Source organism: Mixophyes fleayi, chromosome 6, assembly GCF_038048845.1.
Source record: "Mixophyes fleayi isolate aMixFle1 chromosome 6, aMixFle1.hap1, whole genome shotgun sequence".
NCBI classification, from domain to species: domain Eukaryota; kingdom Metazoa; phylum Chordata; class Amphibia; order Anura; family Limnodynastidae; genus Mixophyes; species Mixophyes fleayi.
In genome coordinates, this window is record NC_134407.1 from 9,180,884 (window position 1) to 9,195,136 (window position 14,253).

A 14,253-nucleotide genomic window follows, 5' to 3' on the forward strand; every position below is an offset into this window, starting at 1 on the left:
AGTTCTTATTTTTGTTCCCCTGAGATATGATATAGCTTCACTCTGTTCTCTGAATTGGAAAGCATTCTAATGTAAAAGCCGCAGTAGGGCACGTACATACAGATTAAAGTTATGTGCAGGTGGAAAATAATGATAAATGACAGTTCGAACACATGAATACAAACATTTCTGTATAATTAATGAAAACCCCTTTCCATTTATCAATAGGACTCCAGATTTCTGCCACTATTCATGATGTATGTTTGTGCATTATTACAAAATGTCAAATTCGCCCTGTATTAAATCCATCTTGTATAACAGATAACTCACTCTGTAATACTCTGTAATTTACCTTGAAAATGTCCCAACAGAATACTGTCCAGCAGCTGTTCCACAGGCAACGTCGGTTAGATTTGCTCATAAAACATCTTGCTGAATTTAAATAATGCACCAAATATATTTCATCTTAGTGCTTAGAAAACATAAAAAAGTATTGAGTGATATTTCAATTAAGAAAAGGTCAATAGGAACATTTATAAAGTGAGGTTACTGACTCAACGCGTCAGATCCTTAGAGCTATGTGCAGTGAGATTGTCGGGCTAGAGAAGGCAGCTGATAAAAATCACCTAGGAGTCCAAAAATAACTGATAACATATTTTAATATCCAAGATAAATGTCTGATAAAAAATAACTTCTTAACAGGTTCGCTATTGCTGTTAAGAGTTGGCTTGGATTCAGATTAATATGAGGCAAAAATTAGTCATTCCAGCAGGGGTTTTTTTTCTTTAAAAGTTCTAAAAGGAAAAGCAGGTCCATAGATAGTGTTGGATCTAAATCTAAGCACAGGGGTGGAAGGGTTTGAAGGAAAGGCTCCTTGGTCTGCTCTCAAATTGCTTGCTCCTTTGTAATCTCAATAGAACCAAAGTTTTAATGAATTCAAATATAAGTGTTTTATGGTCACTAATTTGGTTCACAGAGATATCTAAAAACATTGGAATGCTTGTAATTGGATTTAAAGGTGGTTAAATCAAAGGAGCTTTCAATCTAAGGCTGGCTACACACTACAGGTTTTTCAGCCGACAATTGGGTCAAACATGCAATAAACGACTGTTCGGGCCAAGATCGCATTAGTGTGTATACTTAAACCATGAACGATATTTGTTCTAAAGTACCGATCGCCGTTTCATTTCATTGTTCAATAGAACTATAAATCTCATTCAGCTATGAAATCCTGTAGTGTGTACGAACTCACGATCAGGATTTTCAGAAAGTTTACAGAGTCTTGGGGGGTATATTTTCTAAACTGCAGGTTTGAAAAAGTGGAGATGTTGTCTATAGCAACCAATCAGATTCTAGTTATCATTTATTTAGTGCACTCTACAAAATGACAGCTAGAATCTGATCTGGTTGCTATAGGCAACATCTCCCATTTTTCAAACCCGCAGTTTAGAAAATATACTCCCTGATCTTTTCAGCTGACGAATATAACAGTTGAAGAGCACAGGTCTGCGGGTAAATCTTTTAAAACATGTATAGTGTGTACGCATGAATCGGCATGCTGATCGGGAGGTTTTTTTCCGGCGTTGGTAAATTGTTCCTGATAACACATTGATCGAAAAATTCTGTAGTGTACACACAGTCTAAAAGCTGTTGGGAATATATGATACAGGTAACATAATAGCAATGCTAACAATAGTATCTGCTGGTGGAGAAATGGTGAACGGCTACTTAAGAATAGTGATTATTAGTCTACCTATAGACTAATAATCACTATTCTTAAGTAGATTTTGAAGATTGAGGAGAGTCTGATAGGATGGGGTAGTTTGTTCCATAACTGGCGGTTTGCACAGGAAACGTCTTGCAGTTGTGCATGGTGTGAGGTTATGAGAGAGGAAGACAGAAGTTCACTGAAGAAGTTGAGAGTGCGACTGGGGGAATATTTATGGTGAGGTCAGCAATAAATGTGGGACAGGAATTATGAATAGACTCGTATGTAAAGCTCAGCCCTTAGAATGTCATATTGAAGTTTTTGGAAAGCCAACACTGGGTTTGCCAGAGAGAGGCAGCTGATAAGGAAGCATGGAGAGTGTAGATTAGTCTTGATTGGATGATATTCTTCTACAGAAGCGGTTGCAATAGTCAAGATGAAAACATATCGAGATGCGGAACAGGAACTAGAGGTAAAGTTTGGTGCTGGATTATGATGGCTATGGAATGTCTGGTGCAGAACAATACCAAACCAGATTGAGTAAAAAATTTAATTAGTCCTTTGAAGTAGTCCTTGGGCATTAAATGTTGCTGTTGGGGCAGATGGATCTGTGATGAGCAGAAAGACAGAGTGTGGAGACAGGTGGGGAGTATTTGAGACTTGTGAGGATATGAGTGAAGAAATCTTTGTTTTAGATCTTTGTTTTAGTTAAGAACAGCATTAATGTTGTGAAGTTGAGCTTTGAGTTGACTTGCCTTCAGCCAGGATATTGTAAGGTCAGTCTGTCAAGGTTGTGGTTGGATTGGGGTTGACAATAAAGTATGACAGCAGCAAACCTATCCAGAGAATTGTGCTGTTGTATTTGGAGACTAATTGGTCGGTAGAGAAGTGGTTAGAAATTAGAGATTGTAATGTGAGTGTCAGAGATGATCCCCAGCTTTAGGGTGGTGGAATACTGATGCTCTGAGCTCGTGGTATCGCTGCTAAAGGAACCTGCTCTCCTATGCACATCATAGGCAATGTAAACACCAGGTTTCTGTCATACTACAGCATAAACACACTATAAATGCTATTGACAACATTCATAGAATGTGTCATTGGTAGCATGACAGGAGGCTGAAATTTATATTACATTCAACAACAACAGGTTCACAGAAAGCACCAATTATCCTTCTGTTGATGTTCCACTAAAGATTAAAAAATGTATTTTAAGCACAGCGCTTAATCGCTAAAGCCCTTGTGAAAGATGGTGCTGTAATCACTTGTGTGACTTTACCCTTAGAATGGTCACATGGGAGCGCTTGAACGATACGCTTTTTGGTCAGAAAACGCAGCGTTCATAAGAGCTCAACCGCCTCTGTGGTGACAAGTTGAGGTAAATGGGGATCACTCTTCCTCATAGTAGAACGACAGCTCGGTAAACATTGGAGGGAATTCAATTTCCCGAGATGTGCCGCGGAGTTCCTCCGGAATGACATTATGGCACTGCGCGGCGATGTAACATTGCAGGTTTATCCATCATCCCCATAGAGATGCGGAGGAAAATCTGTGAAGATCGGATACCATACTACCCAGAAATGAGCGCAGTCGGACACCTCCATGATGTCCAGCGACTCATCTCAGGGAATGGAATTCCTCGCATTGAATGTTACACCTTCGCAGTATAATTACTACGGTGTGACACCAACCCTTGGCCTAGATTTCAATAAGGCGCGGGCTGATGTCCGTCAGCCCGGTGGGCACACGCCGCACAGGTGGCCGCATCACATGACACATGAAGGGGTCGCGTCATCAATGACGCGGCCGCCTACTTCCGTGATTCTGAGCGGCCCGGGGGGCCAATGCCCCCCTGTCCCCCGGCCCAGCCCGCCCCTGATTTCAATCAAAATAAACTGCAAATATCTCCAGTCGGCACCCGTATCCTGGGTGACATGTATCCCTGTTAATTGGCTGGATCTATAACATGTATTAACGATGTACAGCTAGTATTATTCTTCTCCAGGTATTCTCCCCAGGCATTTCTTCCTCATTTTTGTTCAGTTCTTTAAATCCGCCAGTTGTTTTCTGACTTTAGAAATGTGACTGTCAGAATTCACTTGCAGCATTTCTTTAATCCTCACCTCCCGCTGCTCAGATTCCAGTAAAGACAAATAATCTAACAGCACAGTGTGCAGACCCCGATGCATCTTAGTTACGGCACTCACCGCCGAATACACATTTTTTTATCTACTCTCAATTGCCCCGTTAATACCCGAGAGATAGCCGTTTCCTGGATGAGATTAACATTCCTACAAATCTGGTTTGCTTGACTATTTCAAGAGGAAACTGTACCACTGGGTCTTGTTTGCTAAGTTTGTGCCACAAAAATGTATCTTGGTCTTATGCAGAAAACACAACCAAACAGCATCAGGGAGTGTAATCTGCAAGGGGAATTTAACTGATATTTGGGGGGTTAAACTCTGAAAAACAGAGAAAAGTTCTCTGACAAAGAAACATGTATTTTACCCAGTTAAATTCAATTCTGAACCGGATCTGTACAGAAGTCAAGGGCTCAAATATTAAAATAAATTGAACTATTGGTGTGTGATCAATACTAACATTATTTTGATAAGGTTTTATACTGTTATTATATGTGTGGTTTACTCTTCTACAAAAGTATAACAAGCACATGGAGGTTGATGTAGAGTTGGCTACAATTGCAATCCAAATTTGCAGGTGCAAATTGCGTTCACTGAACAAGCCGTAACATATACGTAGGCCCGTCCCCAGTATCCACCAAGCATACGTCACATACACTTATGCCTATGTTTATAACATTGAATCGTTTGCAAAATATGTATTTGCTATTAGGCAGCAATAACACTTTAAAAACCTCTCTAATACACATAATCAGCGCTGGCATGCAGCATCTTCGGAATTACCAGCCCTCACATATTAGACTCTTCGGAACTCAACGCCGTCGCTGTGAAGGTAAGTGTATATTTTCATAATGTCGTCATTTTACTGTTCGGTTTTGTTTTGTAGGAATAGTGGGTGTCAGTATTTCAAGCGTCAGGATACCGTACCCCACCCTTACTAGTGATGATGGCTGTGTATACAGCTAAAACATGTGTTTACTATCAGGAGCAACTGTAAAAATGTATATTTGCACAGTAGACAATAAAAACATCGTAATAAAGATATTTTATGGGGGAATAAAATAAAACAACTTTTTTTTATTTTTTAATGTTTTGTCATTAATTACTATATTATTAATAGGTGACATTAATTGATTTATTTTTTGCTCTGCATTTTTTGTGACTATTGTCCATTAGAGCAGAGCGGACCTAGATCCGCTTTCATTAACAGGCGTATCTTCACATCCGCTCCTTGTTGATTACCGTCATGTGTATGCCCGATGTACGTAAGTTTTTTTTAAAAAATGAACAGTAAGTTCTTTTTGCATTTCTTGATGAATGAAGCCCTCGATGTCACATCTAGTGTATGTGTCCTGTTCCATAGTTGGTTATTTATAATTCAAAGTCCTGGGAGGTAAATGTATCAAGGTCCAATTTTTTCATCGTTTAAAAATCACGGCAAATCAGTCCCCAAGTCTGTAGATATATTAAACTGCGATTTTTACTCTGATCTTTAAAATCGCTGGTCATTTCTAGCGATTTGCTGGGATTTCAAACACTCCTGTGTTTAGCTAACTCTCCTGTGTTTTCAAGCTGCTTGATTAGTAAGCACATCACTGTTACACTGTTCTGCCTATACAGCCGGAGGTAAGGTGGCTGTCATAAGTGTAAAGATTGAAAAATGTTCCAAAAAAATATGTGGGGTCCCCCTGTCCGACCACTATTAACCCTAGTGCTGCCAGACTACTGCTGGTTATGTGAAATTCTGGAAAAAAATTGTGTGGAATCCCCCCGATTTTCACATAACCAGCACTAGGAAAACCAGCCAGGGTGGTTGGCACCGTAGCAGGGGGACATGGGACAGGGGTCCCCATGCCATGATAACAGGCGGCCTGTCAAGAGCCTGTCTGGAAACACAACATTGGTGTGTTCCTGTCTGGGTATGCAGGGTCGGATTTCTCTCAATCAGATTAACATACCCAAACCGTCATGGGTATTCCCCATAGAGTATAAATAGACCTTGTGACTGGCTTCTATTCAGTAGCATCGGTCTGCTTGTACACTGTACAAGCAGACCGTTTGTACAGTCTGCTTGTACAGTGCAGACTGTAAATTAGGTTTCTTATTTTATTCAACATGTTCCGGATTTGGATTTACAATTATGGGGGCTCTTGTGGCTTAAAGAAAAGAACATGGCAAGCAACTAGGGGGTCTTCATGACCAGAAGAGCAGAAGATATTTACAAGCGTGGATCTATAAATATCTAAGGACATGGGTTTCAAACAAGTTTAGATTAAAAGCTGCTGACAAAAGAAGAAGAGTTCAGATTGGTGAGTATTTTGGGTTTTATAATTTTTAAACATTTTATGTGGTAATAAAGAGGCTGTGTTATGTTTTTATTGGGGTTGTTTATTTTTTATTAGAAGTATGTGGTTTTAATGAGGGTATGGTGCTTTTTTTAATATTTTGTTTTGTGGAACTACAGGCCTCAGCCAGCCATGGGTGTCAGACCATGTTGGCACTTGAGATTCTCCAGCCTGTGGTTGGTATGTCTTTATGGCAGGGGGACCCCTGCATCGTATCCCCTTGCTATAGTGCCAACCAACCGTGCTGATTATGTGTAAATCGGGGGGACCCCTTGCAAATTGTTTCCAGATTTTCACGTAAAAAGCAGTAGTCTGGGAGCACTTGGGTTAATAGTGGTCGGTCGGCGACTGTTTCACTTTTGACAGTCGCCGGGACCAGCGGCTCTATAGACAGACAGTGTAACAGTGATGTTTATACTAATCATGCAGCTAGCAAACAGCGTGTTGTATCTAGCGATTTTTAAAGCAAACTTGGGTGAGTTTGTTTAATCGCAGCTTCATACATTTGAAACTTGTATAGAGAGAGTGGCAAACAGTCAAGACTTTGCTCTCTATCGATTTTTGAAATAGCAATTTTGACAGAAACACATCTCTTGCGATTTTACATGAAATCTCAGGTTCATACATCAGCGAGTTTCAACTCTCCTGAGGAACACATATTAACAGTGTGTCAAGATAAGGGCTATAGGCAGGTACCAAATGGTGGTTTCAAAAGGACAATGCTACGATCATTGTAAGTCCACTCATCATGATTTCATATATTAAAATATACATATAAGAAATATTGTTAATGATCCAGCATAGATCTCTAAATTTATTTATCATCAGCGGAATTAGGCCCAAGACATATGTCAGACATAATTACCAGCCAGAAATTGATCTAGGGATTTGTATTGTATATTGATGTTTGGTATGTATCTGTACAGAAACCCATATTCTGTTGGAAGTAATATTAAGTTTTTCTTATATTCCATAGGAGAAACACTATATATTTATAATATAATATAATGTTTTTTTGAACAAAATAGGCCACTTGGATCATAAACTCATTTAGCCTATCTACCACACCTCTACCAGTGAGGTCACCTGGGGAGGAGGGATGGAGGAAAAAGGGGTATTTTTAAAAAACATGAAAAACTGTAAAAAATTATCAAAATTCTCAGGATCATTCTACTGCTCTGAAGCTATCCACTTACTTGCAGTTCCCCGTGGTGGATTAAATGACAATATGTGTGTGTTCTGTTTTCTGGAGTAGGATTTTTTTATTCTAAGCACTGCTTTGGGATCATATACAGTGTGTAATTTGTTATATATATTTTTATTTACACTAATCATTCTGACCTTTTTTGTCATGTTAAACATCATTTAATAATGTTCTGTTTTAGTGTTCTTAAAGGATTATGATGCTAGATAAGTTAGTTATAAACACTAACTAAATACAGGGAATTGCTTGATTCTCATTAACTTAAGTTGTAAGACTATTGTAAGATAAGTCAGTAAGTAATCAAAGTCTTCTGGTAAGAGAGTCAGCTTTTGAAGCAAATCTTGGTGGTGACAGAAGGTAGTTAAATAATAAGTGTGAGATAAAAGTTAGCAGAATGTTAGTCATTTTTACACAAACAAGGTGGCTTGCTTCTCATTAACACCTTCACACCCACACGTCACACAGGCTCAACTGAGCACTGTATGTGACAACCAGCCCCAGTAATAGCAGACTTGGATTATTTCTTACTATAACAGGGAAACCATGATTGCAAAGTCCCTATATCATAGTGAGAACCAGCTCCTAGTCTGTTAGGAGATGACTAGTGATGACAGTTAACAGACCTCTTTGCAGTTTTAGCTTTTTATCCTGAATTTGTTCCACTTTGGATAGTATTTTAAACATGTGAATAATGACTTAAACTGTCTGATATGTAATGGGGGGAATGGAGCCAAATTCTGCAGTGAAATGTCTGAGTGACACCTGTATATTTTACTGTAGTAATTAATCCACGAAAATGTCAACTTGTGTCCTTCAAGTATTTACCTTCAATAAATAGTAGCTTACAACACGTTAATCTGGTCAACATTCAACTTGTTTTTCTGTCATATCCAATCAAATCTAATTCCACAAGATCAGATTATTGTCGTGTATAACAATCATTTTGGAAATCCATTCCGCACTTGGATCATCGCTGGTTAGTGTTGTCAAGATTGGTGAACTGGCCAACCAAAATCACACCATATGTGACCAGCTTAAGTGGGGGAGCTGAACCCTCATTTCTCCTTGCACCCAAGTCAACGAGATTTTTGTCTACCGTTGTAATACGAATATGCAAGGTAGCGGATTGTTTTTTCCACCTGTGCAATTAGTTGGAAGAATTGGTTTTCCTTATGTCACATTTACCAACGTGGCTAGATTTAAACTTTATGGGAGTCTGACCCCATCACCCTGTCTTTATCACCGCAGATAATTCCCAGGACTAGCCCAATATGTCTTGCTCCGCTCGGCAAGCAGCTAGTCCCTGGCTGTCTCCTCACATGCATTCGCTATTCTTTTCTGCTATAAATTTGTTTGATGCTGGAACTCTCAAGGCAGGTTGTCTTGACTTAAATTAGATATAGAGATATGGTTGTCTGAGTAAATGAGATACAGAGTTACGGTTGTCTGAGTTTCCTCTGAATAACACAGCTACCGCACTCTCTAGCTGGGTCTCTCTGTAGCAGATATTCCTCTCCAGTCTTTCAACAAATGCATCTTTTTCTGGTATAACCTTTTATTGACCGGACTCTAGTCTCTTGGCTCCCCATTAGTTCAGGCAAGAACCGTGGATCAAAACCCAGCACAACAGGCATCTAGTTTAATAAGTAAAGGTCTCTCTAACTGTGCACATATTACACTGCATAATGGTCAATATTTTTCTGCTAATTAAATAGTAGGTTTATTTCACTATTCGATGTCCTTTATTTGAAAGGGAAAAGTATTTAAAGTGTAGGGTATGAAAGTGCCACATTTTTGTATCAAATAAAAATTAGAGATGTTCACTGACCCTCGTATTTTGGCTTTGGTTTTGGTTTGGATCCCTATATATATTTTTTTTTGCTAAAATTTGGCTCTTTTTTTGTTCCTACATTATTATTAATCTCCATAACATTAATTTCCAGTCATTTTCAGTCAATTTTTTTAAAGTGACAAGAACAGTGCTACCCCTCCTGTTTCTGTATGAGCAATGGCGCTGAGCAATGTCACTGGAGACTGGAGAGTGACAAGAACACTGCTACCCCTGTTTCTGTGTGAGCAATGGCACAGAGCAATATCACTGGAGACTGAAGAGTGACAAGAACACTGCTACCCCTCCTGTTTCTGTATGAGTAATGGCACTGAGCAATGTCACTGGAGACTGAAGAGTGACAACAACACTGCTACCCCTCCTGTTTCTGTATGAGTAATGGCACTGAGCAATGTCGCTGGAGAATGGAGAGTGACAAGAACACTGCTACCCCTGTTTCTGTGTGAGCAATGGCGCTGGATCTCCTGAGGAGGGAGGTACTTATGGAATCCAAAACCAGCGAGATCCGACAACGCAACAATGACGTTTTGTCTTGATTCAGATCCAAGGATGCGCAAAAGTACCAAGCTGGCTCGCAAGCCTACTGGGATACCCTAAGTTCGGGTGGGTTCGGTTTTCAGAAAACCGAGCCCGAGCATCTCTAATAAAAAATATCTTATATAAAAGTGCAACAGACTCACCTTGGTGTGTTAAGGGATCGAGTGGACATCATTTACTTTCAGGAAATTTAAAATGTTGAGAAATGTTTCATATAAAGCAGCAGTTTCATGCGACCATCGAAAGTTTCTGAATTTTTGTGCCGCCATGTTTTTTAAATCTGCGCCTGCAAGTTGTGATTCTCTTGTTATTCTGATTTGTTTTAATTAACTAGTTCCTAGTTCTGATTCACCCTGTTTACTTCTTATCAGTGATCTACAACTCTATGGAAGCAGCAAGCAGCACAAAATAGATGGAGAGGTCGACTGAGGGTAATTAAATGTTGAAATTTAGGGAGATTTATTTAGCTGGAGTTTAGAGAAGGTGTTAATTGTTTTATTTTAAATAAATTGTGTAGTAATTCAATTATTAAACTGGGTACACATCTATGCAATGATCGTGCAGATCACACAATTCACAATTATTTGATCAGATATTGCAAGAATACGTATGCTCCCATGATCATGTTTTTTCATACAAAAAGCACATCACATCTTTTGATTTGGTTTTCAAAACATCTTAAAAATATTGATCAATGATGGAACTAGGTCGAGCAAATGTGGAAATGTGTACACACTCAGGACCACAGCGTAGACCAACATCTGTAGTGTTTACAGAGTCACGATCTTGTTAGCTGATGGGTATGAGAGCTGAAGATCACAGATCTGAAGGTAAATCATGTAGGTGTGTACACATATACCGGCATGATCATCTTCCTTTTCAGTCATTGGCAAAATCGTAACAGAAATCGCATCTTAAGTAAGATTCCATAAGTGTGTACCGAGCTTTACTCTACTTTTGATAGTTCAAAAAGCGTTTGATGGACCTGCGCAAGGTTGGCAAAGCTACTCATCTATGTCCAGTAGCACCATCTGCACTGGAACCCTAGATGAAGAGAGGGAGCCTCTGATGATCAGGGCCAATCATGATTGCTGCCCAATCAACACCGGAATGGTATTGCAAATTAGTGTAGGCAAAGTAAATTCCCTTCGCTCTCTAATGGCATGACAGTCTCAGGACCCCGTACCTGAATGTTTGCTGTGTCCATTATAAAAGGGTGTGTACTAGAATGCGGGTTTCCGACCATGCTGCTGCACATTCAAGCAGAACACTTGAACAATTCCAGTCTATTGAATGTGAAGCTGATTAGCGACACATTCAGTGTGAAACCCTTCAAACATGTGCATCTCCGGGTTCTGACGCTGGAGGTCCGCCGTCCTCTTCACTGCAACCAGGGACTGTTTAGTTAATGGATATCTGCACACAGTTATAATTTTGGTGCATATCTGTTGGCTTGATTTTGGCAGCAGACAATACTAGGAGTGAGTCCATTTTTAAGATATGTCAATAAATGGAACGGTGTAGCTATAGATCTGTGGAGGGATAGGTACGGAGATATAATAAGCAGATGTTCACCAGATGTATATGTTGAATGACAACTGGTCCATTAGAGTGTTAGCTCCTGTTTCGCCAAAGACTGGCTGGTAAATTTTAGCCTCGGGGGGTCGAGACTTGGCTCAGAAACCTATTAGGAACAGTTAAAAGGGAAAAAAAATGCAGGAAGCCCAGTGACCTAGCCCGAAGTAGCCCCCTATGGGACTGGTGCTCCCTGCCCACAAGCCCATGTGTCTGTTTTAATGCTCAAACTGTCTCTACCACCACTGGAGTCCCTTCCTTGTTGTCGGGCTTGAATCAATGCCATTTTTCCTGCTTCCGGCAGGATCTAGAGCGGGCAGCTAAACCGTGATTAGGTCAGTACCAATTCCTACTCACGCTTATGTATTTGGGGGGGGAAGAGGCTTTGGGTTATGTAGGTTAGAATTTGGTTTTGGAGTGTGTCTTAAAAAATAGGGACTACTAATTTTTCTGAAGTTTACATTGGTTTCTGAAGCTTATAAGAAAGTTTTAAAAAATTAGATTAGGCGTTATTACTTTTTGTGTCTTGAAAAGAAACAACACAATGTAATGTTGCTTTGTTTTAAGTTTTACTTCCCAAAATCAAAGTGAACCTAATAAATATCGCTTACCACAGCTTTAATATTTACAGAAATAAAGAAATATCAACTATCTGACATAAGAGAAAAATTTAAAGAAAAGCTGATAAATGAGTATATTCTATTGTTTACAGAGGTCACATCATGCTTGGAAAACAATGTCAAACTATATCTGCACGTGTATATCTTACACATGGGTCATAGGTGGAATTTAATGATTATCTAGAATTGGTTTGTTTTATGAATAGACTCCAATCATCAATACTTATCTGACCAGCACCAAATTCATCACCATCATCATCATCATTGTTTCCTGTTCACTGCAGCTTGAGTATTGGTTTGAAGAATTCAGCTGCTCAGTGAGGTGATCACTGTCATGATCCTGCTGCATACATTAACGAGATCCCTAATCAAAATTAACGACTGCTCTCACCAAAAATAAATAAATAAAATGCTGCTAACGCAACGATCACTTTTGCTCACAAACTTGGTCACCTCTATCAATTGCAGGCAGCGATTTACAAATATCTTTCATAAATTGACTTTGAAAGAAGATCGTAGGAGCTAATGTAGTAGTAAATTGTTCAGTTTCTGTAACAGAAGTGTTAAAATGGGCACAGATCTAACCTGACATTGCTAATAAGCTTTTAATGTCTTGGCAAGTGTACAAGAATCTTTGGACAATGACAAGCAAAACATGAAATGAATGGTATTTGGTCCAACTGGAAGGCAACAACAGTACTTGAACCATTGTCAGATGTATCATCCACAATCTTTCGTTATTTGGAGGAAAACCAGTGCTCAATTTCGCTGTTTATGCAAGCCAAGATTTTGTTAGCTGCATGTGATTTCTGGTACAGACTGAATAAACATAAGGTGGTGTGACAATGCTTCACTTCTCTTATTTTAAAAGTGTTGAAGCCTTTGGTGAATAGGATGATGATGATGATGAGGAGGAGGAGGAGGAAGGTGACCATTGTGTCGGTGATGGTGAAGAACTTGTGACGTGATTTTTTTATGGATACTCTAGAATTCTAAATAAGAAGAACACGGATGCATCTACACTGCAGTTCTTTTCTTCATTACCACTAGCACAGGCATTGTGCCATCGGTGGGGATTGCTAATTTTGCCTTTTTTTGCATATGCCAGATCGGGCTTAATGTAAATTCTCTTCTGGACACCATTGGGGATGAGACTACATCATCATCCCTAGGTAGATTATCACATCACAATACTACTATTTCATCATCATCTGTACGTTGATGCCAGTGCAATGGTAAGTTTCAGCACTGCGATTTTGACTTATGGGGGTATATTTACTATACTGCGAGTTTGAAAAAGTGGAGATGTTGCCTATAGCAACCAATCAGGTTCTAGCTGTTATTTTGTACAATGTACTAAATAAATGATAGCTAGAATCTGATTGGTTGCTATTGGCAACACCTCCACTTTTTCAAACTCGCAGTTTAGTAAATATACCCCATGGACTGCAAAGTTTTAACTAAATAAAGACATCTCTGTCTCGTGATTTCATAAATGGGATGATAGAGATTCACAAGTTTCACGGTCATCTGAACCACCAACATAGGCACACAGTCCATAATTTCATGTATTTGATTCTACACAACTTTCTACTTTTATTTTATTAACATAACTTGTTTAATAAAGTTACAATCAATTAGATCTTAGAGTCTCCCAATGCAATAAAGGTTTCAACTAGAGCGAGAAGACGGGCGAACTGACAGTGCTGAAGAAATATGGTTTTAACTAGTCAGTTCAATGTAAAGAATTTACCAGGTGAGCATGGCCTTAGTATTTGATCACCTATACAGATAAAATGGACTTGAGGTCTAATTACAGTACTGACTAAAACAAGGGGACAGGTTGAATTAATAGAATATTAATTAATATTTGTACAATGGAGAAAACCACACTCAAACATATTTGACTCCACTAATTGAATGTATATACTCTGTGTACTACAGTGCAGTAAGTGGTTGCCATTAATTTAATGAATTAATTTGAGACTTAAATTACGCTAATCTGAGCAGTAATTTATAACAAAAATGGAAAACTTCAAACTAATGAAAGATAATGGTCCTAAAGTGGTCGTAGAAGTTAAATGTTCACTCATTCTATGAGATTTGCAGCCGGTCCCACAATCCCTAAGAAGTAGTCGCTGACTGGTTTTATATGGACAGTTCCTAGAACCAGAATTTGAGCATGCTGCTTGTTATAGGCTGGATAAATAGGCAGAAAATAAAATTAATGGGCCTCATTTAGAGTTATGAGCAAACCCAGGAAAAGGGAGCAAATTTGCTCCGGGAAAAACCATGCCG